The 27,915-nt window shown below is 46.1% G+C and overlaps 1 protein-coding gene across 4 annotated transcripts in view; it reads left to right on the forward strand.

The window, feature by feature from the left end:
- Positions 1-27,915, forward strand: part of CYRIB (CYFIP related Rac1 interactor B) — a 146,593-nt gene that overhangs the window by 57,237 nt on the left and 61,441 nt on the right. For 3 of the 4 annotated variants that reach the window (XM_025184920.3, XM_025184919.3, XM_025184918.3), the window contains exons 2-3: positions 2,671-2,750; positions 23,564-23,600. The gene's annotated coding sequence lies outside the window, so the exon portion shown is untranslated. The remainder of the gene's footprint in view (positions 1-2,670; positions 2,751-23,563; positions 23,601-27,915) is intronic. The other variant, XM_006123559.5, reaches the window with a different exon arrangement.

Raw genomic sequence — 27,915 nt, forward strand, 5'->3', positions numbered from 1 at the left:
CAAAAAATTATTGCCCACCCCTGGGCAATGAACTTTTTTCTTTTTAATTGTGTGTTTTTAAATATTTCAGTTGCCATGAGGTGTCTGCTAAGCATGACCAAACTAAAAATCTAGGATATATATTTGTAGACTCTTTAATAATAAAAGGTAAAAAGGCCTAGTAGGTCTGCAATAGTGGGAGATAAACCTGTTGCCAGTCCATCATCCAAAAGGAATGTGTATGTGTGTTAGGGATGTAAGCGACTAATCGAGTCAACACACTAGTCAACTAGTTGCTTCCTCCCCCTTGCTGTCTCTATCACAAAGAGGCAGCAAGTTGGGGGAGGGGGAGAGAGAAGAGGAGGTGCTGGTGGGAGCCAGTTTAAAAGCTGAAATGTACAAGACACCCAGCAGAGGCTCTTGAGTATTTCAAAGATTGAAATGCTGCGTGGAGCCCGGGGCCAGCAGGATTCTTGTACGTTTCAAAGCAGAAACACCCACATGGAGCCCAGAGTAAGTGGGACTCCCCACAGAAATGCTTCATGCAGCATTTCAAAGGTGATTTGTCACGCTAGTCCTTATTGACTAATTGAATAGTTGATGGAAGTCCCATCAACTATTTGATTCGTTAATTAATCAAAATTTAACATTCTGTGTGTGTGTGTCATTATTTTGAGTGCATTCAAGAGGCCTGTATTAAGAGAATTTGGGATTTATATGAAACCAAAATTATATTCTGATTATACAGGCATTAGGTTTCTAAACACTTCAGGGCAGTAAGAGAGTAATTTTGAGTATCTTCATGAAAAAAGGACACTCTATAAAAATGTATTATATTTAACATATTCATCATTCTTAGTGATGTAAAATAGTATATAAAACGGTGTGCCGCGGAGAACAACAGAGTTCAAAATGCCTCCCCCCCTTTTTTTCTCCTCAATTACTTGCCCCTCGCAACCTTTTTTTTCCCCCCCTCAACAAAAAATCCGTGGTGTTCCCTCATTTAAAAAAAAAATCGTTTGGTATTCCTCAGTCTTAAAAAGTTTAAGAAACATTTACATAAAAAGTACTAAGATACTAACTTGTAAATGTTATTTGATTAGCATGAGAATTACACTTTGCATGGTGGTGTTTAACTGCCAGCTATTATGTATTAATAATGCTAGATTTAAAGCCACAAGTTACTTTATGATTCATGCTGCTGGTCGTAGTTAACCAGATGCCCATGGTGACTCATGGAACTAATTAGCAAAAATTACATTTTTGAATTTTTTTTAATACTCATTTTATGTTGGTGAGGGAGGACCCATTATTAAACGTTCTGTGTTACCAAATAATGAGTCAGAGGTGTGTGAGTTTACCTATAGCTACTGCAGTAGTCTAGTGTATGTCCTATAGTTTTATTCCTGAGGCAACTGAAGAGATCTAGAATCATAGTCTTGCATCATGCTCAGGTGTGTGTGTGTGTGTATATATATACATATATATATATATATGTAGGCTAATGGTTTCACCATGTTTCTCCTCTTCCATAAACAGCTTGGGGATGTAAGTCTTACTTGAATTTCTTCGGAATCAAAATCCTTCCTCTTCTGTCTTTTCTGCTGCTTTGGGCAGGAATAAATTTCTTCCATGACTCTCTATTCTGGGCGGCTCTTTGCATGTCATTTGTATTTAATTTTTCAGATTAGAAGACTTACCTTTCATGCCCAGCTGTGGGGATGGCCCAGGGTAACAAGGGCTGCATGGCCCGCCCAGTGGCTTCTCCCTGAGGCTGGCCTGTGCATGGTGGGGACCTGCACAGTCCCCTTCTGTCTTCTCCCTGGGGTGGCGGGAACCCCATAGCCCAATCATCAGCTGTTCTGTGGGGCAGGCTGGGGTGGCAGGGACCATGCTGCTGGCCAGTGGCTGCTCCCTGGGGCTGGGGCACTTGCTGCCCTCCTGTGGTCATTTGTGAGTATAATCGTCCCTGTTCTCATACCCCTACCTTTCCATTTGATGCAAAGCAGTCACATTACACCAGGGGTGGGCAATAATTTTTTGCCAGGGACCACGTCGATTTTTTTGTGAAGTGGCCCCGGGCTGCACAGGAAGGGGCGGGGCATCGAGCAAAAGGGATGGGGCCAAGATATTCCCGGGTTCTCCATCCCCAGACAATTATTGGTTTGGGGGTGAGGGAGTGCCCCCACCCCAAGTTCCCCCAAGGTACCCATGCCCCTAGTGTGGAGGAGACTTCCCTTGCTCTCCCGCCCCTGGGCCCTGATGGGCCTAGAGGCAGAGGAGCAGCAGGGCCTCTGTGGGCCAGATCCACCCTCCTGGTGGGCCGGATCCGGACTGCGGAGGCCCTTTTGCCCACCCCTGCATTACACGCACATCCCACTGTTTTGGCACAACCAAATCCTGACCTAGTTTGAAGTTCTGTTAAGAGGAAGCTGCATACCAAATTTGGTCGTCCTAGATCTTACAGGTTAGGAGAGATTCTTGAACAAATGGACTCACGGATGGATCGACGTGCAGACACACACAAAGTCTGTAATATATATAGTAGATGGAATAATTATATTCGTTCCTTGATATGAAAATAGTTGACAACCTTTAATTAATTTAGTTTTGTTACTGTACATTAACATTTATAAAAAATGAGCTGTGGTATTATGTGCCATTTATTTATAATTTTGGTTCTCTGTTCAGGTTCTGAAGACAAGCTGCAACATCAATTCCGGGAGGAGAAAGAATTTTCCATTAAGACATCAAGAACATCTCATCAACTGGTAAATATTTATTCAGGTGTTTTTGTTTGTATTCCATTAGTTATCTTGTGTTTAGTGAAAGAATAGCATTTTACACATCATCATATCCAAATTAAATTTAAAGATCAATGCATTATCCACTGAGACGCAGATCTTTATATTGGGAAGTATTAGGTCATGGTGGTTTGTTTTTTAATAATAGTAACTATTCTTTTATTATTTTTAGAATCAACGTGATCAGATTAATTTTTATGTTCTCTTTTGATCTCACTACAGTGGAGAAAATAAAATGGCTTTTCATTTAAAATTCAATATTTTTGTATTTAAAATAGGGATGTTTGAATGTTTAGTTTGGTTTAAGACTACACACTCCTGATACCTCACATCTCTCTGAACATCTGTTATTCCAATGTATTGTTGAAGCAGTGCATGTTAAGCATCTCTATTCCAGCACTCTCTGGTCCAGCAACTTCCACGGTCTGGCATGTTTTTAGTTAGCCGGCTGTCTACTTATCAGGGATGTGGCCAAGTTTCCCGCAGTGTCATAAAGTTTGTTTTCAGCAGCCAGTCCTGGCTCTTAGTGTTCTGTGCTGTTATTTAGCTCTAATTTATCCCTAAATGTCTTCTAACAGCCTAGCAAGTAGTGGAAGTGTTGGTAATGCTGCTAGACAATATTGACCTCCATTGATTTGGTGAATTCTCTGGTTCGGCACTGTACCATAAAATCAATGCTGGAATTTCAGATCTCTAAGGTATTTCCAGAGGTGGAGAATAAAATTCCTATAGTAAAGGAGATATATGGTTCAGGTTTTTTAAAATATTCTGTTGTCTTGATGTGTGGCTTCAGACCTCACATGTCTACTGGTTTGTGGTAAAATATTATCCTTCCTGTAGTGCAGATATAAATAATAAAAAAAGGTTTAGTCAAACATTCAAAAGTTAGAAATAAGTTTGCACAAACAAATGTTTCCTGTCTGTGTATCCACTCTGTGTCCATGATTAGACAGAGGCACCATGGCAAAAATAGTAATCCTGTAATTAAAGAGTGTATGATTGTGCAATCATTATTCCACCCCCTTGTGCCTGTATACAAGTGACTGTAAAGCTGGTCTTTCCTAATTTTTTTTCAATTCCATTTTTCTTTTTTGCAACCTAATACAGTGTGTTGTGTGCAACTTCCTGAGGTTTTTACAGAAATAAGATCAAAACTAATGTTATTCCATATAGAATTGTAGCAACCCCTCACTGTGATCCAGCAGCAGAGTTTGAACATTCAGTCTTCAGTATGTCAGCACAGATTGCTACCACTAGAGCTACAGGACAAAGTAAACTAGCTGAATACAGGAGGCTTTTAAGCCGCAGGGATGGTGGACAACTGGGTCTAGGGTTAGGGTGGAGGAGAAACAGAAAAAAGGGCTTGGCCTAGCATAGAGGCTCTAATGCAGGCTTGGGCAAAACATCCTCTGCGGGCCGCATCCAGCCAGCAGGTGCAGTGAGGAGTCTCAGGCAGACTCCTTTACTTGCCTCATCCCCCCACACTGCTCAGAAAAGCGGCTGCTTGGCCATTTGTGTTCCACAAACTATAAGCCTGGAGGGGAGAGGGTAGTGGCGCTTCATGGCTGCTCTCATCCCCAGCACAATCCCATTAGCTGGTTTCTGGCCAATGGAAGCTGCTTGTTTGAAAAACAGGCAGAATACGAAGCACCATCCCTCCTCCCCTCAGGCTCTTATCATAGAGCATGTGGTACTGCAGCCTGTGCAGGGGTGTGGCAGGCTCCTGCCTGAAAAATGTGCTGGGCTGCTGACTGGGAGTCTCGGAGGGAAGTCTTTCAGCCAGCACCTGCCTCTTCGACCCCACTCTCCCCCCCAGCCTGCTGCCCTCTTACTCCTACTCCCTATCTCTCATAAGCCAAACCCTCGGCCCCCCTCCTGAGCCCATATCGCCTCCCAGACCTTGCACCCTAATCCCTTGCCCCAGATCACAGTCCCCTCCTGCTCTAGGTCACAATCCAAACTCCTGCACGCCAATGCCGTGCCCCAGATCACAATTGTCTCCTTCACCCATAATCCCTCACAGGCTTTTCCTTATCCCAGGAGTGGGCAAGACAGCCCCTGTGGCCCGGATGAGGCCCGTCAAGATGATTAATCCAGCTGCAGCTGCCCTGCGACTCCTATGCCCTAAGGCCAATTGAGATCTGTGGACGGGGGAGCTGGCAGTTCTCTCTAAGCCAGTGGTCTCCAACCTTTTTAAGCACGAGATCAATTTTTGAATTTAAGTGCAATCCAAGATCTACGTCATATATAAATACCCTTGCCCTGCCTCCTTCCTACCCCTTCCCAAGGCCCCGCCCCTACTCACTCCATCCTCCCTCTCTTGCCCATCCTACTCACTTCCATCAGGCTGGGGCAGAGGGTTGGGGGCACAGGCTCTGGACTTGGATGAAGGGATTTGGAGTGTGAGAGGGGCTCTGAGCTGCTCTTGGGGCAGGCAGTTGGATGTAGAAGGGGTTCTAGATGCAGGCTCTGGGAGGGTGTTTGGATGCAGGGGTGCTCAGAGCTAGGATAAGGGCTTGGGGTGCATGGGGGGGGGTTCATGACTGGGGTAGGAGTTTGGGATGTGGGCTCCATCTGGGCACTGCTGCTGGCTCCTGAGTGGTGGTGCAGTGGGGCTAAGGCAGGCTCACCCATGCCCTGGCCCTGGCCATGAACCACTCCCTAAAGCAGCCAGCAAACTCCATCCCTGGTCCTATTGTGCCCCCTCTCTGCTCTGTGGAGAAAGGATACAGAATGGGATAGGGGCACCTGGACATCAGCACCCCTCATTCACCTTCCCTGCCCTGCACAGAAAGCAGGAGACTCCCAAGGGGAGAGGCAGCTCCAAGGCAAAGGGCAGGAGATGCACAGCAGTGTGGGGGAGGGGCAGCTGAAGGGTAGGCACTTGATAGCCTCTTGGCCAAACCAGTCAGGATCACCTGTCAGAGGCTCTAAGATCTACCAGTAGATCCCGATCTACTGCTTGGTGACTACTGCTCTAAGCGGTGGGGGAGTGAAGGTAAAGATTCACGCTCTCCTCCCACCCCCAGGCCAATCAGGCTCTTGCATAGTCTTGCATCATGCTCAGGTGTGTGTGTGTGTATATATATACATATATATATATGTAGGCTAATGGTTTCACCATGTTTCTCCTCTTCCATAAACAGCTTGGGGATGTAAGTCTTACTTCAATTTCTTCGGAATCAAAATCCTTCCTCTTCTGTCTTTTCTGCTGCTTTGGGCAGGAACAAATGTCTTCCATGACTCTCTATTCTGGGCGGCAGGGGAGCACAGGAAGCCTCCTGCCCCTTCTGCCCAAGGCCCTGCCCCTTCCAGGGAAGCCCGCAACCACTTCAGAAATTTATGAAGTGGCCCCTCCTTCAAAAATTATTGCCCACCCCTCCTCTAAAACTGTAAGACTTAGAGAGTGATCACCAACTAGATCGGGGTGGCCAACCTGCGGCTCATGAGCTACATGTGGCTCTTCACCCTGAAAGTGTGTCTCGCAAAGCTGCCCCATGTGCCCCTACAAACGGCCCCCAGCTCCCTGTGCTCACCGGGTGCAAGGGAGGTGTTCAGCGTGGCAAAATGACATTGGCAAGATGGTGTTGGCCAGTGGGAACCTGATGTGGCCAAAAAGCCTAACCTGTGGTTTGTAAAGGGGCAGCATCTTTTTTTCTCAACAATTCTGGTGCGGCTCTTCGCATTTTTTCCACTGCTGTTTTGGCTCTCTTTGTTTAATGGGTTGGCCAACCCTGACCTAGATGGTGGGACACAATATGTAGGAAGGTGACCAGTCTGGACTTATCGCATGAGCAAGCCATGGTCAGGAATGAATGGCGATGCTGCAGAATTAGAGAGGGCAAAACATCTTACTTTTCCTTGAACTTATTCTGACAGATGGAGGAACCATTTTAGCTGAAACTTAAATAAATCAGCCTGGGGCAGAGAGACAGCATGGAAAAGGTCAGCTCAAAGATTTATAAGCAAGTGAAAGGAGTTTCATTATGGAAAGTGGTTGGGTAACCATTACCAGGGCTCGACAGATAATGTAATCTACTCGCCCGTGACAAGTAGATTACAACCCGGAAGAGTCGGCACAGAAGGCAGAACTGCACGTCTGGCGAGTGGGACTCGCTGCCACTTGGCGAGCCCTGACCATTACTATAGGTGGGATTAGGGAAGTTAAATTGCGGGTAATTGACTAATCGAATAGTTAGTGGGGTGTCTCCGCTTTTGAAGTGTAGCAACAGTCCTAGGGCTGTTGCTACAAATTAAAGGCCATGTGGAGCCCAGGGTCAGCTGGAGACTCCCTGCTGACCCCAGGCTCTGTGTGGCGCTGCCACTTTGACACGCCGGGAGGAGCCTGATGCCGGGCTTCCACATTGGCGCTGCCACTTTGAAGTACCCTCTTCCCCCCCCCCCCCGCACTTGCTGCCTTTTTCTGATAACAAAGGGGGGGAGGGGAAGCATTTGCTTATCACACAGTTTAGTCGACTAGTCCTTCACATCCTTAGGTGGGATGGAGAAGAAGAATGGCGATTAAGTTTAAATGGTTTGCTATACTTACTTTGTGACACTTTTAAGAAGACAGTGACATCAAGTATCTGGAAAAAGTATATTATTTATACAAGGTTTAACATAGTGCTTGATTTGTAATTTAACAGTTCAGCAATTTGTTGAGGTAATTGACAGCTTGCACGGCTTTGGATACAGTCACCAGAGGTGGTGACTATTGATATTAGGACATGCAGGTGAAGGGATTGTTCGCTGCTAGCTTTGAAAAACCCCATCAGGCTCTTAACTTCTATTTGAACAAGCAGAAGAGACCTCTCATTTTTAGTGTGGCGTGCTTGATGTTATGGATGTGATAGTGTATACATTTAAGCGGTTAATCAATGAGCCTTGGCTCTTCAGTTAACCTTTATGGTTACACGCAAGCTCCTCTCCACGCATACTACTGCCTCCGATACAGAGGCAGCAGCCTGAGGGACGAGGCAGATGGGCGCCATTATGTTTGGGGAGCTGGTTTCTAAGGGGGTAGGGGAAGATAAAAGCTGGCTCCCCGCGTGCACCAGCTCCCGGGGAGCTGCCTTCCCCCGGTATGTAAATGTGTGATCACTGAAAATTTCAGAGGCTATATGTTTACCAAAAAACTACATTTTAATATCCTTACTTGACGTTATACCCAAATATCACATTGTCAGCATTGATTTTGAACTACAGTCCTACTATGGGTCAAGAACTACAGTCAACTGAACCATGCTATCTTTTTGGTACAAATACTGTATGTGTTTGTCACTACATGACAGATAACTCTGCCCTGTTCTTGTGCATGCAAATAAACTAAAGACAGTTAATAGCAATAATTAATAGGAAATACACTGGAATCTCTTTAACCCTCAACCCTGGGGAATAAAGTATGCCGGATTATGGAATTTTCCAGATCACGAAGGGTGATGCAGGGTCTGGGCACGAGAGGGATGAGACTGGAGTGCTTACCTGATGTCTTGCTTCTGTGGGCACATGTGGGTCTGTGCAACCTTCCACTCCCAGACACCACCTCCTGCCATTATGGGAGTGGCAGAGGAAAATCCTCTGGACCAGCAGTGCCACTTCTCTCAGCTGGGGAGTAGAGGGAACAGCAGCGCGCAGAGCCGATTGCTCCTCTCACTGTCAGAGTCTGAACCACAGGTGTTCCTGGATCAGAGGTTGCAGTGTACAAGGTTTTTTAGGGAAAGAAATCCACAGGAATAAACTAGCTGACTCCATGTAGGCTATTTCTTTTGTATAAAGGAACTTTCTTTCTAAAAATAAACTTTTATTGAGTGTGGAGTTCAAGGCCAAAACCCCATCTTTACTTAAAAAGGATAACGTAACTTGCATTTTGAAGGTTATGGGTCTATTTTTGTTCAATAGCTATAATGGCATAGAGAGTGCACTTAAAATGTTTGCAAACAATACCAAGCTGGGAGGGGTTGCAAGTGCTTTGGAGGATCGGATTAAATTTTAAATGATCTGGATAAACTATGGAAAAATGGTCTGAAGTAAATAGGATGAAATTCAATGAGGACAAATGCAAAATACTCCATTTAGGAAGGAACAGCCAGCTGCACCCACAGAGAAATGAGAAATTCCTATTTAAGGAGGTGTATTGCAGAAAGAGATCGAGGGATCATAGTGGACCACAAGCTAAATATGAGTTGGTGTAGCACTGCAAAAAGCCCGAATGTCATCCTGGGATGCATTAGCAGTATTATGTCCAGTTCTGGTTGCCCACATATTCAAAAAGTTGTGGACAAATTGAAAAGAGTCCAGAGAAGAGCAACAAAAATGGTTAAAGATCTAGAAATCGGGACAAGATTGAAAAAAATGGATTTGTTTAGTTTGGAAAAGAAAACTGTTATCATGCCCTCTTAGTCTTTTCAGGTCCTTAAAAGGTTGTTACAAGGAGGAGGCAGAATTGTTCTTAACTTCTGAGGACAGGACAAGAAGCAGTGGGCTTAAATTGCAGCAGTGGAGGTATAGGTTGGACATTAGAAGAAACTTCCTAACTGTCAGGATTAAGTACTAGAATAAATTTCCCAGGGAACTTGTGCAGTCTCCATCATTGGAGATTTTTAAGAGGAGGCTAGACAAACGCCTGTCAGAGATCGTCTGGCTAGTACTTAATCCTGCCATGAATGCAGGGACCTGGACTAGGTGACCTTTCGAAATCCTTTCCAGTCCTATAATTCTATGAATAGCTTTGTTTTGCCCCCTGCATGTTTTAGAAGTTGTTTTTATATAGCTATTTACCAGAAATAGTTCAAATTTCCTGTATTTTTAATGCTAAGAATATATGCTCACCCATTATGGTGCATTGTACAATCTGCTCTAAGCATGTTATGCACGTTGTGTTCCAGCACTAGTATAATAATCAAAGACTAACACGTTTACATCGTGTGCTGACATTTTAAACACACTTTTTAAAATAATACCATTTTTCTTTGAAATTTTTAAATTGTGTGTGATACGTCCCTTTTCCCAAAACAGTTCCACGGGTCTTTATATCCTCTGCACTTCTCCTTCTCCCAAAAACAATTAATTAAAACAAGAAGAAAGTAGTAAAATAGCTCACTCAGACTTGATGTTGTATACAGTGAGCCCTCGCTACTTCGCGGTTCGACCATCGCGGATTCACGACTTCGCGGACTTTTTTCATTACGACCAGTAGCATCTTCTCGCGGCCACTTTGTTTGCCGCTCTCTCGCCGGGTAGATGCTGCTACGTTACTGTGTAACTTTAACCTGTGCTGTGCGTGACTGTTTGAAGTTGAACTTTTTGTTGAACTTTCTGTTTAACCCCTGCAATGGCTCCCAAGCGTTCTGCTTCTGCTAAGGCTGATAGTGAGCCTAAACGCCACCGAAAAATGATGACGATTGCTGAGAAGGTGACACTTCTCGATATGTTGAAAGAAGGCAGAAGTTACGCGGCCGCAGCCCGCCACTTTGGAGTGAACGAATCCACCGTTCGCTACATTAAGAAGGACGAGGCGAACATTAGAAAGACGGCTGCCATCACCTTTAGCAGGTCAGCGAAGCGAGTTGTTACTGCTCGTAATAAAACGATCGTCCATATGGAAGGTGCTTTAGCAATCTGGATTGCCGACTGCCGGAAGAAGAACATAGCCTTGGATAGGAACACCATCCGAACCAAGGCTTTGAGTTTGTATGAGAATTTTGCGGCAAAGGAACCTCAAGACGACGATGGCGACCATGCTGAAGAAGACGAAGATGATGTACTAGATGAACCTCAAGCAGGGACATCGACTGATTCCCAGCCTAAGAAACAACGTTTTTCCGCCAGCAAAGGATGGTTCGCGAAGTTTCAGAAACGCTTCGGCCTGAAAAGCGTTTCCCTGCATGGCGAGGCTGCTTCCGCTGACACTACCGCTGCTGAAACTTACGCGAATGAGACATTTAAGAATATTATCACTGAAGGTGGATACAAGCCCGAACAAGTGTTTAATATGGATGAGACCGGCTTGTTTTGGAAGAGAATGCCGTCGCGAACTTTCCTGTTCAAAGAAGATGCCAAAGCCTCTGGCTTTAAAGCATTCAAAGATCGTGTTACCCTCGTGATGTGTGGCAATGCTGCTGGATTTTTGCTAAAGCCGGGGCTTATTTACAAATCGAAAAACCCTCGCGCTTTGAGAAATAAAAATAAGAATCTCCTTCCCGTGTACTGGATGCATAATCCAAAAGCATGGATTACGAAGATGCTGACCTCCGACTGGTTCCACCAGTGTTTTATCCCGCAAGTCAGTAAATATCTCTTAGAGAAGGGCTTGCCATTTAAGATCCTTCTCCTTATGGATAACGCTGGTGGACACGCAACTGATCTGTCGCATGAGGGCATTCAGGTTGAGTTCCTGCCACCCAACACAACGTCATTAATTCAACCGATGGACCAGGGGGTTATCAGGGCGTTCAAGGCCCTCTACACGAAGAATACCTTGGCGGATCTCGTTGCGTGTGTGGATGCTGCCCAAGATGATGAGGATGAAACATTCAATTTGAAGGCGTACTGGCGGCAGTACACAATAGCCACGTGCATGCAGAACATCCAGAAGGCACTGAAAGAAATGAAATCTGCTACTGTTAATGCGAGCTGGAAGAAGTTGTGGCCCCAGATTGTTTACGATGACGAGGGATTTACACCTGCTGAGATTCAACACTCTGCAGTACGGAAATCTGTGCAGTTGGCTGCGATAATTGGAGGTGACGGGTTTGGCGACATGACGACTGAAGACGTCGACGAGTTGTTGGACTGCCATTCCCAGCCGCTAACTGACGCAGACCTCGAAGACCTGACGAAATCGGCCAGTGACGAAGACAGTGAAACACAGGAAGAGACCCAAGAAATTGACGAAGAAACGGGCTTAACATTAGAACGGCTTGCCAAGCTCTGCAACCTTGCGAAGGAGTTGAAAGAATTGTCGCAAGAGTGGGACGAGGATATGGTTCGTTCTCTGCAATTCTGCAACAAAATCGATGAAGACATGACTCCCTACAGGATGCTCTTCGAGCGAAAAAAGAAGCAGCGGCAGCAACTTCCGATCACAATGTTCTTCCAGCCTCGCAAAAAAGAGCCAGTTCCTCCTGCTACTATGCCTTCGGAAGAAATTGAAGAAGTATCCCAGGAAGAAGTTGAAGAGGTGTCCCAGGAAAAGACTTTAATATTCTAACATTTTAATATTTGTGCCTGTTTTAGTTTAGGGTACTGTAGTACATGCATTAAGTGTTCTGTACATTAAAGGGTGGTTTGTTAACAGTACTACGTAAAGGGAGGGTTTTAAAAGTCTGAATATACATGTTAAATAAATACTGTACTGTACGTAAATATGGTGTCCCTACTTCGCGGATTTTCAGCTATCGCGGTCGGGTTTGGAACCTATCTACCGCGATAAACGAGGGTTCACTGTATATTGTTTAATACTCGCAACTTTGTATATTATAATGAGTTTCCACATAATTACTTAATGTATAAATGTGCTAAATTAGTGTAGTGGACTTGTCTGAGAATTTGGTCCCAAGTCCTGCTGCAGTCTTGGCATTATTTCCACTCAGTTTTTTGTATCTATCACAGTTTTCCAAGTTATTTTTGGACAGACCTTGTCTTTTGATTTCTGTTCGGGTTTATATTTTTGGCTGTTTTTAAAGAACATAAGATACTAAGTGATACCAAAAGTCCATCTAGCCCAGTATCCTGTTTTCCAACAATAGCCAATGCCAGGTGTCCCAGAGGGAGTGAACAGATCAGGTAATCATCACATGATTCCTCTCCTGTGAATCCATTTCCAGCCCCTGACAAACAGAGGCTAGGGACACCATTCCTTCTCATCCTGGCTAATAGCTATTGATGGACCTAACCGCCATGAATGTATCTAGCTCTTTTTTGAACCCTGTTAAAGTCCTGGTCTTCACAATATCTTCTGGCAAGGAGTTCCACAGATTGACTGTGCTTTGCATGAAGTAAAACTTCCTTTTGCTTGTTTTAAACTTGCTACCTATTTATTTCACATTTGGTGACCCTTAGTTTTTAGGTTATGGAAACAAGTAAATAACTTTTCCTTACTTAATTTTTCCATACCAGTCATGGTTTTATAGACCTTTATTTGAACCCTCCTTCCCCCTCCCCTCCCCCCCGTAGTCTCCTCTTTTCTAAACTGAAAAGTCCAAGTCTTTTTAATCTCTCTTCATATGGGACCTGTTCCAAACCCCAAACCTCTAATAATTTTTGTTATAGTATGGTTTGGTTGATAGGAAAATGGGATGTGCTTAGAATAGGATTGCTTCTCATAAATCCAAACAGAAAAGAGGAATCACCAAATCAAGTATAGTCCTCAAATTTGATACAACTGAGTGAACGTTGAAAGAGACTGAACCAAGATAATTCAGAAAAATAGGATGAACCTGGAATAGGATTGCCTCTCAATAAACCTTACAGAAGAGATAAAACGGAGAAATTTGGAGTAGTGCTCTTTTGGCACTGCTAACTTATGCTTAAGGTTTAAAAACGAAAAGAAAATGTTGTTAGAAACCTAATTGACTATAGCCCTTTTTTCTTAAAACATAGTGAATAGTAAGAGTTTATAGAGATGAATAAAAAAATATACTTGATGGAATTGCCATTTTAAAAAAATTACAAAAAAGGTAAAATTTTAACAATCCCTTTTTAAAGAAATCTGAAATAAAAATTAATTTCATAAAAATAACACTGTATTCCGGAAAAATGCAATTGTTTAAATGAAGTATGTACATTTTCTTTTTATTTTAAAAAAAATCCAACCCTTAACTAAGTTAAGCACCTGAACAATGTCAGGTAAATCTTCTACAGTAGTACAAAATATTTGAAAAAGCAAACCTTTGCTTAGAATTAAAATATAAGTAGGGACACCCTGTTTGAAATTTATACAGTGAAAGTGAAACAGTTCCTTCTTAGAATGAAAGGGAAAATAGTAAAATCTTCATATACTTTCAGTTTCCTTGCAAAGCAGCTACTTTCCATGTGTTCATTAACAAGTAGTTATGTGAGAGGTAAGTATAATTGTCCTGTTGATGCTTTTGAGCTTAACCACATGCTCAGTAGGATGCTATTATGTCTGATGTTTTCTTGATGGTCGTTTGTTTGCATGGTGTGGTGTGCTCAAATCAGAGTTTGACAAGCTGTAGGTCATGACCCTGTGCTTGCAGTTGGACAGAAAAGTATCTCCCTGGCTTTTAGCTCTTGAATTCTAGCTCAATCCTTGCTGTTTTCTTCAGTGGCTTTATTAAGAAAATAACATAAAAATGGCCATGCTGGGTCAGACCAAAGGTCCATCTAGCCCAGAATCCTGTCTGCCGACAGTGGCCAGTACCAGGTGCCCCAGAGGGGGGTGGACCAAAGACCATGATCAAGCAATTTGTCTCCTGCCATCCATCTCCAGCCTTTGACAAACAGAGGCCAGGGACACCATTCCTTACTCCCTGGCTAATAACCTTTTATGGACCTAACCTCCATGAATTTATCTAGCTCTTTTTTAAACTCTTTTATAGTCCTAGCCTTCACAGCCTTCTCTGGCAAGGAGTTCCACAGGTTGACTGTGTGCTGTGTGAAGAAGAACTTTCTTTTATTAGTTTTAAACCTGCTACCCATTAGTTTCATTTGGTGTCCTGCTACCCATTAATTTCATTATTTCTGTCCTTATGGCCATATGAAAGCCCTTCAACTAGGATTATTAGCTGGCTGGTTCATCTAGCCTCCTATCCAGTCCAGTCCATGTCCCCTCTTCCTCATCCCTTTTCATACCTGGCTGCCCTATGGAATAGAGAGCAACTAGGCTGGGCAGAGGAAAGATTGAGCTGGCAGTGAGGAGAATCAGCCATTTTGATCAGCCACTCGAACCTGATTCTTCCTCATTTTCCTCCCTAAAATGAGTCAGGTCATAGTGGGCAGAGGCAACTTTTGATGCAAGAAAGAGAAACAGACTCTTGAGGATTTTGTTCTTGTTTCTATACTTGATCATTTTAAACCACAGAGTTCAAATTAGAGTCAGTTTAACTATTTTTAGTTTTTCTTTGTTTAGCCCCCTTTAAATAGCAAATGAGGAGAGCTCCTTTCTGTTCTAAGTTATGACAAAGTCCTTTATTTTTAAAGAAAGCTTAATTTTAGATGTGTGTGGTGATCTTTCAAATATTAACATGACATATTTATTGTTACATGAGATTTCCCAGTGATCTAAGCTTCAGGTTTGGAATAACCAACCTCCTTGAAAATACACCATTATATTTCAATGCAGTGAATTGAAACGATTCATTTTTTCACAGTAGACTGAGTACCATGTAATTTACCATTTGAGCATATTTGGGATAGAAATAAAACAAAGCTCCTATTTGTACATTCAGGATTCTGTGATATTGATCATAAGAGTACATTATCGTCCTAGGGTATGTCTAGACTACATGCCTCTGGTGACAGAGGCATGTAGATTAGGCTACCCGGCATAGGAAAATGAAGCGGCGATTTAAATAATTGCCTCTTCATTTAAATTGAAATGGCTGCCGTGCTGAGCCGATCAGCTGTTTGTCGGCTCAGCGCGGTAGTCTGGACGCTCCGCGGTCGACATCAAAGGCATTTGTCGACCTCCCAGGTATGCCTCCTGGGATGTTTACCTGGGAGGTCGACAAATGCCTTTGATGTCGATCGCGGAGCGTCCAGACTACCGCGCTGAGCCGACAAACAGCTGATCGGCTCAGCGCGGCAGCCATTTCAATTTAAATGAAGCCGCGATTATTTAAATCGCCGCTTCATTTTCCTATACCGGGTAGCCTAATCTACATGCCTCTGTTGCCAGAGGCATGTAGTCTAGACATACCCCTAGTGTCCTTAGCCATAATTTCCCTACTCCACTGTTGTGCAGCATCATGTGTGCTTTATGGTTTCCAACATATATCCCATACTTTTCCTACACTTCATTGTATTATATCTGGGCTTTCTGGTGATGGTTTGAGGAGCCTTAAGAATGAATAATACTCAGTGCTTTTCTAATAAAGGGGTGCTTCTGGGAATAGTACATAGGAGAGGAATTACATAAGGTATTTAGCTTCTAAATCAGAGTTTGAATTACACCTTAAGGTGCTATTTTCATATTTGGGACCAATACTTCATAGTTTAACTTTGGATGTGTTTATATAGAGCTGGGCAGAATAAGCACTTAGTATTTTTCTGAATGCCAGTAAGAATTAAAAAATAATCTGATATCAAGGTATGATTTTTACAAGGCTTATTTGGTACCTTTTAGAGACTTCTAGCTTCCCAACAGTGTGTGTTTAATTTTATCTCTCTTAGGCGGTGGGACTTTGCTATGAGTATTTTTATTCTTCTTTCTGATTGGCCTCTGGCATTGTCCTCCTCCACTCTTTACCCACCTCCAGTTTGACTCACTTTCTCCCCCATATCAGAATATTTCTGATCTTATTTTGATGGCTTTTTACTTTTTAGTTCTATTAAAAGCCTCTCGAGGCTTCAAATAAAACATATTGCTTGAATAATCCATGCTGTACAATAAATATGATGGAGAAAAAAATGTGATCCAGGTGGTCACAAGGGAATTATTGTAAATGTGAACTAGATATCAATTATCATTTACATTATCCGTGTATAGTGCTCTTATTCTGGGAGTAAGTACACAGCTAATGCTTATTTAAGATATTCATGGGACATCTTCTAAATCCTTTGTTTACTTATAATAGGAGTGGGGAACCTCAGGCCCCGGGAGCTGGATGTGGCCCCTGGCTTGCACGGATCTAGCCTCTGGGGCTCAGGGCTCCCTCCAGCACTGGGGCACCTGCGCTGGCGCTCCAGCTCACCCCTCCCTGCTGCCCCACTACTGGGCTGGGTCACACAAAATCTGCTAGCATTTACCTAAATAAATGTATTACATTTGTAGCCCCAAAAGTAGGGGACTAAAATTAAATTAAGCTCTTTTTCTGCAGAGCTCTAACATAGTGCTCTTCAACCTTTCCATACTGGGACTACTCTGAATCTTCCTCACTCCTTTAGACAAGACCACCAGCCATCCCTTTTACTGATGTGAAAAGGTCAGGGTGGCCATGTTCTCCAGGTTGAGAAAACACGTGTCATATCACGTCTCTGGAGAGAAGCATTCACAGCAGTCCAGTGCTGATCAGTAATGTGCTTATCAGGGAAAGTCTTTACATGATCTCCAAGCTCAAACAAGGGATTTGATTTTTATTTTTCCATTTCAAAGTCAGCAAGCTTTAAAGTGCTGAATTTATACACAATGCTACAGTGGCATGTCTTGGTGCTCTTTTTCTACAGTTCACAACTTTAGTAGTTGAACACAAGGGTGGGGAACCTATGGCCCACAACCTGTATTCAGCCCCCAGCTTACTTTAATCGAGCTCATGGTGAATCTCCACAATATGGAGGGAAGACCCAAGCATCAGTGCTCCCCCCCCCCCCATCTACTAGTTGAGTGAGAGAGTGTTGTCTTGTTTTTGCTTCTCATTTGTGTTGTCCCCAACTGATTTTTCTGAGAGTCACTGGTCCCTCACCAGAAAAAGGTTCCCTACCTGAGTCCTATTGGCTTACAGTCTGATAAACAGAGTTCTAGTCAGGTAACTGTATTCCTGGCATTAGTATCAAATAGTAAATCGCTGATGTCAGTCCAACTCAGCTGCAAGAACTGATTTGTTGGAAAACTGTAAATATTTTCTTTTTTTCCTGTAGCACATCTTGTAAGTGGGGATTCCTTGATTACCCCCCACTCCAGCATAGCCTGCAGCTCTCTTTTCACCGTATCCCATAATTTCCTGGGGAGGGGGCGGACATTGTCTCTTACCGTCTTCCCCGGTTCAGTCTTTATCTCATGATGGATCAGGTTGGTCTGTCTGGGTCGGCTTGTCAGCACCTGTTGAAACTGCTTGAGCACCTGGTATAATTGTTCTTCTGTATGCCTGAGAGGTCCTCCCCCACTCTTATCTCTTCGAATCTCACCTTGGGTTCGCCCCACGGTCCAAATTCTATGTCAGCGGCCTGTGGCTCAATTAAAAGGGCTTCCCACTGGTTCCACTTTTTTAATAAATTCAGGTGGTAAATTTGGGTCTCTCACCGATTCCCATTTACCCGCACCTCGTAATCCACCGGTCCTACTTTCCTCACTATGCGAAAAGGTCCCTGCCAATGGGCTAATAATTTGGAGTCACCCACCGGGAGCAATAGGAGTACCTGTTCGCCCGGCTCAAATTCCCTTGGCTGGGCCTTCCTATCATAATATGTTTTCTGGCTCTCGTGGGCTTTCCATAAATTTCCCTGGGCCCAGTCTGCCAGGGCGTGTAAATTCTTCCGCAGTTTTTCCACATATTGGGCGCCCCCAGGGCTGGGGATACTTCTGCCTCCCACCCTTCCTTCACTAGATCCAAAATTCCCCGTGGCCGTCGCCCATACAATAGCTCAAAGGGGGAGTACCCCAATGACGCTTGAGGTACCTCTCGTATGGCAAACATTAATGCTGGCAGCAGCTTGTCCCAGTCCCGAGGGTCATCTTGAACGAACTTTCGCAGCATTCCCTTCAGGGTCCGGTTGAAATGTTCCACCAGGCCATCCGTTTGGGGATGGTAAACTGCCGTTCTCAGCTTTTTAATCTGCAATGCCTTACACAAATCAACTATGGTTTTCGAAGTCAAGTTTGTCCCTTGATCAGTCAATAGCTCTTTGGGTAGCCCGACCCAGGAAAACAACTTCACTAATTCCTTGGCAATTACCGGGGCCGTCGCCTTCTTCAGGGGGATGGCCTCGGGGCAGCGGGTGGCATAGTCGACTATGACGAGTATATAGATGTGCCCGCGCCCTGATTTCTCAAGTGGTCCCACCAGGTCAAGAGCTATTCGCTCAAACGGGGTCCCAACTATTTGACTAATTATTGGATATAGATATCTGTCAGGGATGGTGTAGATGGAGCTTGGTCCTGCCTTGAGGGCAGGGGGCTGGACTCGACCTCTCGAGGTCCCTTCCAGTTCTGTGATTCTATAACTACGGGGAGTGGGATCAGGGGGCTGGGGGTACCTTGACGTCTGGCAATTAGGACAGGATGCACAAAAGTTCTTAATTTCTTGGTACACCCCGGGCCAGTAGAAATGTTGCAGTACCCTCTGCTGCATTTTATCCGTTCCTAGGTGTCCCGCCCAGGGGTGCTCATGTGCCCACTCCAAGACCTTCCATCGATAGGGGCAGGGAACTAACAACTGCCGCCTTTCCTCTCCGGGGAGGTCTCCAGGGGCCACCCGATATAGACGGTCGTTGCTTACCTCGTATCTAGGTCCCGAGTTCTGTTCCGGTTGTCTCCCTTCCCGGTTGTCTTCCTCCCCCTTCGCTTGGTCCCAGGCTCCCCTCAGGGCCAGATCCTCGCGTTGTAAGGTGAGGAAATCTCCTTCATCTAGTTCTAGGGGGAGGGTCGCCTGCGTCTGGTCCTGTTCCTGTTGCCCTGCTGAAGTCAGGCTCTCAGCCTCCTCCCCATGGGCTACCAGCGTCCCCAGCTCTGAGTCCTCAGCTTCCCCCCTCGCCTGTTCGTCCCCCCATTGTCCCAATAACCGCCTTAAACCGGGCCAATCCCTCCCCAACAGGGCCTGGTACGCTAACTTAGGTGCTACGGCCACGGTACATAGCTCCGCTAGGTCCCCATCCTCTATTTTCACTCGAATTGTGGGGTAAGAGTGTATGTCCCCATGGATGCAGCGGAGGGACACGGGGGGGCTTTTTGCCGTGGCAGGGAATATCACTTCCTTCCGGATGAGGGTCTGCCCACAGCCTGAGTCCAATACCGCCTCCACCCACTTCCCGTTTACCTTGATTTCCTTCGTTACCTGGGCGTGGCTCGTCTCTCCCCGGCTTGCCTTGTCCCCACGGCGCTGTCCAAAGGTACAATCCATGAGGGGGCAATCCTTTTTATAATGCCCCTCTTGGCCACACTGATCGTGTGGGCCACCTCTGCCTGACGGGAGGGTCCCGGCTCGGTATCTGGTTCCCGCACGGTCTCCGCCCTGCTGGTAGGCCTGCTCCACCGTGGAGCCAGCCTTCTTTCCGGGAATAAGCCTAACGGCGGTTTGGTCGTAGGCTTTTGGGCCGTATGCTCACTCTTCCTAGCCTCCCGTGGGGTCCTGGACGCTCCCTTCCCTTCCGTTCCCTCAGTTGCGAGGAAGCGTTCCATTAGAGTGACCGCTTCTTCCGGTGTTTCGGGCAAATGGCGCCACACCCCTTGTTGACCCTCGGCAGGTAGGACCCGTACATATTGTTCCAGGATCACTAAATCAGCCACTTGTACGCCCATCTTTGCCTCGGGTTCCAGCCACCTCATTCCTGCTTCCTTTACACGTTGGGCCACTGCGCGTGGTCGCTTGTGTAGGTTGTACCGGGCCTTTCGGAATCGGCGGCGATGCGTTTCTGGGGTTACCCCTAGCTGGTCTAGGATAGCTTCCTTGACCTTGTAATAACAGAGTGCATCGCGGGTAGACATACCCCGGTACGCTAGCTGCGCTGGTCCCGAAAGGTAGGGGGCCAGGAGTGTCGCCCAATGTTCCTGTGGCCACTTGGCTGCGGTCGCCACTCTTTTGAAAGTAATCAGGAACGCCTCTGGGTCATCCTCCGGTCCTAATTTCGTTAGACGTATGGGCAACTGTGATCCCACGCCGCGGCTCCTTCTCCTCCTAGTGGATTTCCTATTCCCTCCGCCGTTACCCCAGTAGGAGTCCCTCTCAGTTCCCTCAACATTTGGTCCTGCCGGTCTTGGAACTGAGTAAGGAGTTGTTGTAGCGCTTGTGTCTGTTGTTGCTGCTGCTGCTTTTGGTTTTCCATTAGCCATTCCAGAATCTTATTCACTTCCATTTTTTTTCCCTACTAACAAGGATAGTGTTAATTGCACCCCTTCCCTCTAGACCCCTGTGTCGGGGTCGGAATGTGCCCACGTTCTCCACCACGTGTTGGCGGGTTTCCTCGTACCCGAAGTCACCCGGTCGTGCCCCTTAACAAACCCCCTTAGTCTGTTAAGTTTCTTACCGGTTTATTACCGTCCACTTTCGCTATAAGTACGCCGAGGTTAACTATCCCCCGACCCAACGAACATCAATTGACCTGATAGCCCGCTGGGGGAAGGGGGTTTGGGCCCGCCCTCGCTCCGAACCCCGACCCAGGGCCCTAAAGTCCGGCTTTACGTCCGGACCTAGCGGAGGGGGTCAAGAAACCCCTAAACTCCCCCGCTCTCGAGGTCCACTCCCCTGCCCTGGGCCACTTCTTCCCCCCCACGTTGGTAGACGCGTGGTCTGGGGACCCCGAGGTTATGCCTCACCCCAAGGCCTCCACAGCCCGAGGAGCTCTGCTGGCTGCCGACCCCGTTTCCCGCACCCCCGGGAGTCCTCCCCCTCTCTCGGCCCAGCCTTTCCTTTTAAATTCCCTCCCCAAGAGCATTCCCCCCGACGCCATTTCCCCGCGTTACTTCCGGGTCGTGGGGGGATGACTTCACGAGTGACGTCACGCCGGTCATTTCCCATCTGGCCCGTCGCTGCCTCTCCACCCGTCCGCCCATCGTGGGCCCCGTTGCTGTCCGCCCGGGGTTCTTCGCGGCGCTTTGCCCTCGCGCCGCCCTGCCACTGTCCACTGGGTTCAGCGCGGGCCCGTCGGCTGCCGGAGGGGGCGCATCCGACCCGCCACAGTAGAACTTACCCTCCTGCCCCTGTGTGTCAAGCTCCATAATCCCCTGAGCTGCGTTGCTTGGGGGAGGGGACTAGGAAGCAGAGCAGGGGTGGGTCTTAGGGAATTGGTGGAGCAGGGGCATGACATGGTGGAACAGAGGCAGAGCAGAGGTGAGGATGGTGGCAGGGAAGTTGCCCTTTGCCCCATACTTGGGGGATTGGATGGGAGAGGGTTGCTTCAGGCACTGCACCCTCTTAGGGACGGTTCTCAGGGCAGTTAACATGGAATATTCAACTGAGATAGTGGGGAAAGCAGCTGCTATTGGTTATTTGTGAAAGAGTGGGTAGGAGCCAGTAGCTGATCATCAGAGGAAAGAGTGGATGGTACTCCAAAGAGTCAGTGATCAGGGCTCTAACGTATTAAACACTGCCTATGTGTACTAGGGATGTAAGTGACTAGTCATCTATCCGATAAACAAAAGCTCATTGGATAGTCGACTAGTCCTTTGACTAGTCACTTCTCTCCCCAGGCAGCAAGGGGTGGGGGAGCAGGAGCTGGTGCTGGGGGGAGCCGGCTTAAAAGCCAGTTTCCCCCCAGCACTGTCTCCGCAGGGAACAGGGGAGGCAGTGGGGTAGTGGGGACCGGGCGCGAGCCGGGAATCCGCTGCTTCCTGGCTCGTGCCTAGTCCCAGGTGCACCTCTGCCTTTTAAATGTATTCAGAGCTGATTGCTAGGGTTAGTAAGCACTGGGGAATAAATTGCTTAGGGACGTTGTGGAATCTCCATCATTGGAGATTTTAAAGAGCAGATTAGATGAACACCTGTGTGGGATGATCTAGATCAGTGGTTCCCAAATTTTTGGGCATCATGCCCCCCCCCCTTTTGATTTTTGAAAAACCCTCCCCCTCCCTTCCCCCCCTCCCCCCCCATAGCAGCAAAACTTGTTGAGCAAAAAAAAAAGAACTGAACAGGGCAGCAAAACTTGATGGGGGGAGGGGAGGCTGGGTCACCTCGCACCCTCCCTCCCCCTGGAATTTCTTCACTTTCACCTCCGCCCCCCGCCAGAGGGGCGCGCACACCCAGTTTGGGAACCTATGATCTAGATGGTGCTTGGTCTTGCTGTGAGTGCAGGGGACTGGACTTGATGACTGGTGGTCCCCATCAGTTCTAGTCATCTGATGGTCCATGTGGGCCTGGATACCGCTGTGGGGGTAGAGGACTAGCTGGGGCTCCTCCCTCCCTATCTTTCCCGGTACTACAGTACGTGCTTTTTTGGTACTGTAATCAGTAGAAAAGATTGTAGCTTGGGAGCTGCATTGGATTCCGTGCCATTCCCTTCTTTCTTTTGAGGCATGTTAACATATTTTACTAATGTTTCTTTTTTATATTATCCTAAAAATACTTGTGTGATAGCTAATGAAAGTAATGGGTTACATAGACTAGAGTTGTGCAGGAGCCAGGTGGTTTTCTGTGCTGCACAGATGTAACTTTTTGAATTTATCACACGTGCAGATGCCTAAAAGAAGCATGTTCTGAGCACTGGAGCCAGACCGTCTGATGTTCTGTTTCCAGAAGAATCTCATGATATTTAGTGTCATTTAAAGCATCTCAATCTCTTGCAGTAATTGAAAACTTTTGCTTTTATTTGGGAGCCGAGTGGTTAATGTAATGACAGCATATGTATACCAATGGCGAGATTAAAACTAGCAGTTTCCACTAATTTTTTTAATCCAAGTTGCAAAATAATCAAAAATACATAGTATATTCTGATGTATATCAGCAAAATGAATTAGAATGTGGTATTGAGTCCTTCATTTAAAAAAACCCTACAGCTGTAAAAGATAAAGGTCTCAATACAGCACATAGCTGAATGTATTCAACACCAGTGGTTTCAAAAGAATAGTACAGTGAATGAAATGGATAAATAAAATAATATTTAAAAAAAAGATAGAATGTGTTTAAAATCTTAAACTTAGGCTTTGAAACCATTTAATATTTATTAAAATGCTTTATACAATCTAGGTGCAGAAAAATACATTAATTCCTAATGTATGTGTGTTTATTTTTTTACAGACGGAGGGCCAAAAACAGAGAGCAGCACTGGCTGTAGGTAAGAATTATGACTTATCTATCATGCATTGGCAGGGAGAGATTTGGCCAAGGGAAATAACTGCAAGCTTTTAAAGAGATAGTACATGGAAGAATATTGTTAAGCTAGCATTAATTGTGTATTGAAAGAAAAGCCCCTTGAATTTAAGAAATGTACAACGCTCCTTGGGAAATACTTAGATTCTTAGCCTCAGACAGTCTTCTTTACCCTTATTCATGGTTGTTTGTAGTGCTGATGCAACTATGTTGGTCACAAAATAGATGAAAAAATATGTTTTATTGGACTAACTTTTGATTAGTGGAAGATAAAGCTTTTGAGTTTCTAATCTTCCACCATCAAAAGCTAGTCCAATATAAGGTGTTACCTCACCTACCTTTTCTCTCACTAATTGTATAACTTTTAATCTTCAGAGGGTATAACAGAGTAGATATTCTCCTGATTAACTATTTTTTTCATTAAGATCCACTTTTTACAGTATCTTGCCAGGGAGAAAACAGGTAAAGGAGTCTTTTGCTTCTGCATTACTCATTCAATAGCCTAATGCAATCTGTGACTTAATTAACAGTGAATGAATAAGAAGATAACTTGAAGAAAGCTCATTGAAATGGCTTTTGTTTAAAGCAATGTGGACTCTGAGCATATAATCATTGATAGCTATTTAAAAGGATAATGATGCTTTAGGGCAGTGTTTCTTAAACTCTTTGGAAGACCTAAACAAAGAGAAAACTGATTATTTCTGGTCTTTGCTATACTCCAAAAATGTGTGGCTACTGTGACAGTTGTTTTAGGATCTTTTCTCAACCAGATGGTTTATCTTCAAAATAAGCAACATCTTTTACCATCTTTTCAAGATTCTGGGAAATGGGGTGTGCACTACAAACCCTCCATCTTTTAGCTTGTGTGTCTTGCAGTCATATAAGTTAGGGCATAAAGCATATTGTATTGTACCTCCATATTTATGTGGTTTTGTGCCAGCGCAGGCTCAGGAATACTAGCTCTCTCTCAGCTAGGGATGCTGAAAAAAAAATACCCCTGGCACCAGATGGAGAAAAAGTGAATCTTACCTCTTAGTTTTGATGCCTCATCAAGAAAGTGTTTGAATCCTGGGGAAAACATTATTTGCATCTGTTCTGTCTGATCAGTGTTGGGAGTAGTGTCAAGAAGTCTCTTAATTGCCAATTAAACTATTTTATTTAAGGAATAAGTATGTAGGGAGATAGTTGAATATATAGAGAGAAGTGTGGCACTGAGGGATTTTTAAGTCATTTCCCAATGTCAGATGGAAAGTCTGTGGCAAAGCTGGGAATTGCCTTGATGGTCTGGGTCTAGTGCCTGAACCAGAAGTTGACAGTTCTTTTATTCAGCTTTATTTGACAGAGTTCTTACTAGTAACACTATAAAAACATGCTCACTAGTGAACTAATTAAATTGGTGAATTTAATTGCATTTTAGATATCTGCTTATTTCAAATGTTAAGTGTTGATTTCAATTCCTGGGAGACTTCAATTCAGTAATATTTGCATGGTCACACAATTGAGTGTTTTCATCTCTTAATTGGTAACTCATCTTTGCCTAACTTCCTGCTGTTCTTTAGGGCTGACGACTTTTATAGTCTCATCTCTTGATGAGCTGTTTATGTGTAAAATTTGTCCACTCATCAAAATGCGGTTAAACATTTTTGTGTGTCTATACTTGGTTCACATTTTTTACAAGACGATTTATATGTCACTGACCCATCTACATCTAATTTTAAGTTCTTTTTAGTGAGATTCAGGGCAATTCTGATATTGTCTGTTGTTCTTCCAGTGCTTGCTTATGTCCATTCCGTCTAGGTGTGTGCGCGCCCCATGCGCAAGTTCCAGAAGCTTTTTTGCCCTTAGCAGTACCCGTTGGGCCAACGGAGAGCCCCCTGGAGTGGCACAGGTATATCTGTGCATATAATCCCCTACTGACCTTCCACCCCCTCAGTTCCTTCTTTCTGCCCGTGGCGGTTGCTGGAACACTGTGCTTGCCTTTGCAAGTGTGCCCTTTCTTATGTAAATAGTTCACTAATTAGAAGTAGTTAGAAGTTGATAGTGTTAAGAGTGTTAATAGTTGTGTCCCTCCCCGCCCCCTCCCCGCCATTCACACCCGAAACATTCACAGCGGCCTGGGAGCTGATAGCGCTCACGGCCTCCCCAACCCGACACTGCATGGCACAGAGGAGCACGCGTGCTGCGAGAGCCAGATGGCTAAGCCAGTCCCAGCACCACAGCTGGTGCTGCCGAGGCTGTCACCCAGGCAAGAGCCCGGCACAGCCACACCGCTAGTTACAGCACCGCCAGCGCAGAAGGCAACGTGGGGAAGGACGACTCTCCCCGTGGAACCGGTACCGTATTTGCTGGCACCATGTCACCTGGCACCGGAATCCCATGCTATGCCGCCACTGCTAGTACTGCCCATAGAGGGAAACCGGCGTCTATGGCTCGCCATACACAGCAGGGAGAACAGGTGTCTTCAGCACTGCCGTGGTCCATGTCGGAATATTCCTCAGAATCTGACATTGAGTCCTTGACCTCGGCAGCTTCTTCACAATGGTCAGTCGCTTCGGGGGTGACTCGCTCTTCCCACAGATTGACACTCCAGCACCACTCCAGATCGGATCACCGGTCCCCATCTTGGCACCGTTTAAGGCCACATAGCCCATCTATGACCCAGACTTGGCCCGCACAGTGGCAACCACTTATGCAGTGGCCCTTCTGGACACCTTGGGCCTATCATCAGGTCCAGGGTCCTGACTAATCAAGATTAGGATCGGTTATGACTTCGATACATTCCAGCTGCAGGTCTGCTTCTTCAGCTCCCATCCCTTCTCCCCATACCAGGGATTCAGGCTCAGAGACCAGAGCTAGCCCACCTCCCCTCCCCCCCCCCCCCAGGTTGGGGGGAGAATCTGCTCATCCAACCCGTCAACCACCACCAGCGGGCCCTACACAGAGCCTGGATGCCAGAGTGGAACCCATCAATACAGTCACGGTTCAGCCCCAACTACCAGAATCCTTGTCACCGGACGAGGCCTTGGCTGACCCGTCTCCGAGCGTGCCTACGATGGACATGCGGACCCATCAGGAGCTCCTCAAACGCCTTGTACAAAACCTAGGGATACAGGCCAAGTAGGTTAAAGAGGAGGCCAATCTGATGGTGGACATCCTCACAGCTGATGCCCCAGCTAAAATTGCCTTCCCGCTGAATAAAACGGTGGCAAAGATAATGAAGACCTTGTGGCAGACACCAGCCTCCATTCCCCCGACTCAAAAGGGGGTGGAAAGGAAGTATTTTGTGCCCCAATCTGTGCACGAGCACCTCTTTGCCCATCCACCAGCAGGTATGGCGGTGGTCCAGGTCTCCTGCCAGAGAGAGTGTCAGGGGCAGTGGGGACCCACTCCGAAGAGTAAAAAGCTGAAGAAGCTAGATCTGTTGGGGAGGAAAGCCTATGCTACAGCGGGTCTGCAGCTGAGGATCGCAAACCAGAAGGTGATGCTCAGTAGATACGTATATAACTCCTGGGTGGTGGTGGACAAATTCAAGGCCCAGCTTCCTTAGGCCTCCCAACAAGAATTTGCCACTTTTACGGAGGAGGGGAAAATAGTCTCCAGAACAGCACTGCAGGTTGCCCTTGATTCTGTGGACCCAGCGTCTAGATCCATGGCCACAGGCATAGTCATGCGTAGGTGCTCATGGCTCCAGCATCCCTCAGGAGGTCCAGGTGATCCTGCAGGACCTCCCCTTTGAGGGCTCCGGACTATTCTCAGAGCAAATGGACGGCAAGCTGCATAGCCTTAAAGACTCCAGGGCAATGTTAAAGTCCCTCAGTATCCATACCCCGGCCCCGCAGCATCGTCCCCTCAACCAAAGGCCACAGAGGGCTTATCAGCAAGGCCCGAGGTTCGACAGTAGGAGGTGGTCTAGGGCTACCACCACCAGGGGGGCTAGGAGGAAGTCACAAGGACCCCTTGAGCAAAACCAGGGACCCCCCACCAGCAAGTCCCAGGGCCCCAAGTCAGGGTTTTGAAGTTACGCCTGAGGACGGAATACCAGCCGCATCTCTAGATCGACCCTTCTGTCACAGACTGTCTCCTTTTTTACCTTGCCTGGTGCTCCATTACCACAGATAGTTGGGTTCTAGACACAGTGCAAAGGAGATTATTCTATCCCATTCCTTACCCTCCCGCCCACCCCCCCCCATCTCCGTACCCCATCCCTCTTCAGGGACCCCTCTCACGAGACCCTGCTCAGGCAGGAGGTCTCCTCGCTGTTGTCCCTGGGGGCGGTGCAG

Source organism: Pelodiscus sinensis, chromosome 2 (genome assembly GCF_052426305.1).
Source record: "Pelodiscus sinensis isolate ZL-2025 chromosome 2, ASM5242630v1, whole genome shotgun sequence".
Lineage (NCBI taxonomy): Eukaryota > Metazoa > Chordata > Testudines > Trionychidae > Pelodiscus > Pelodiscus sinensis.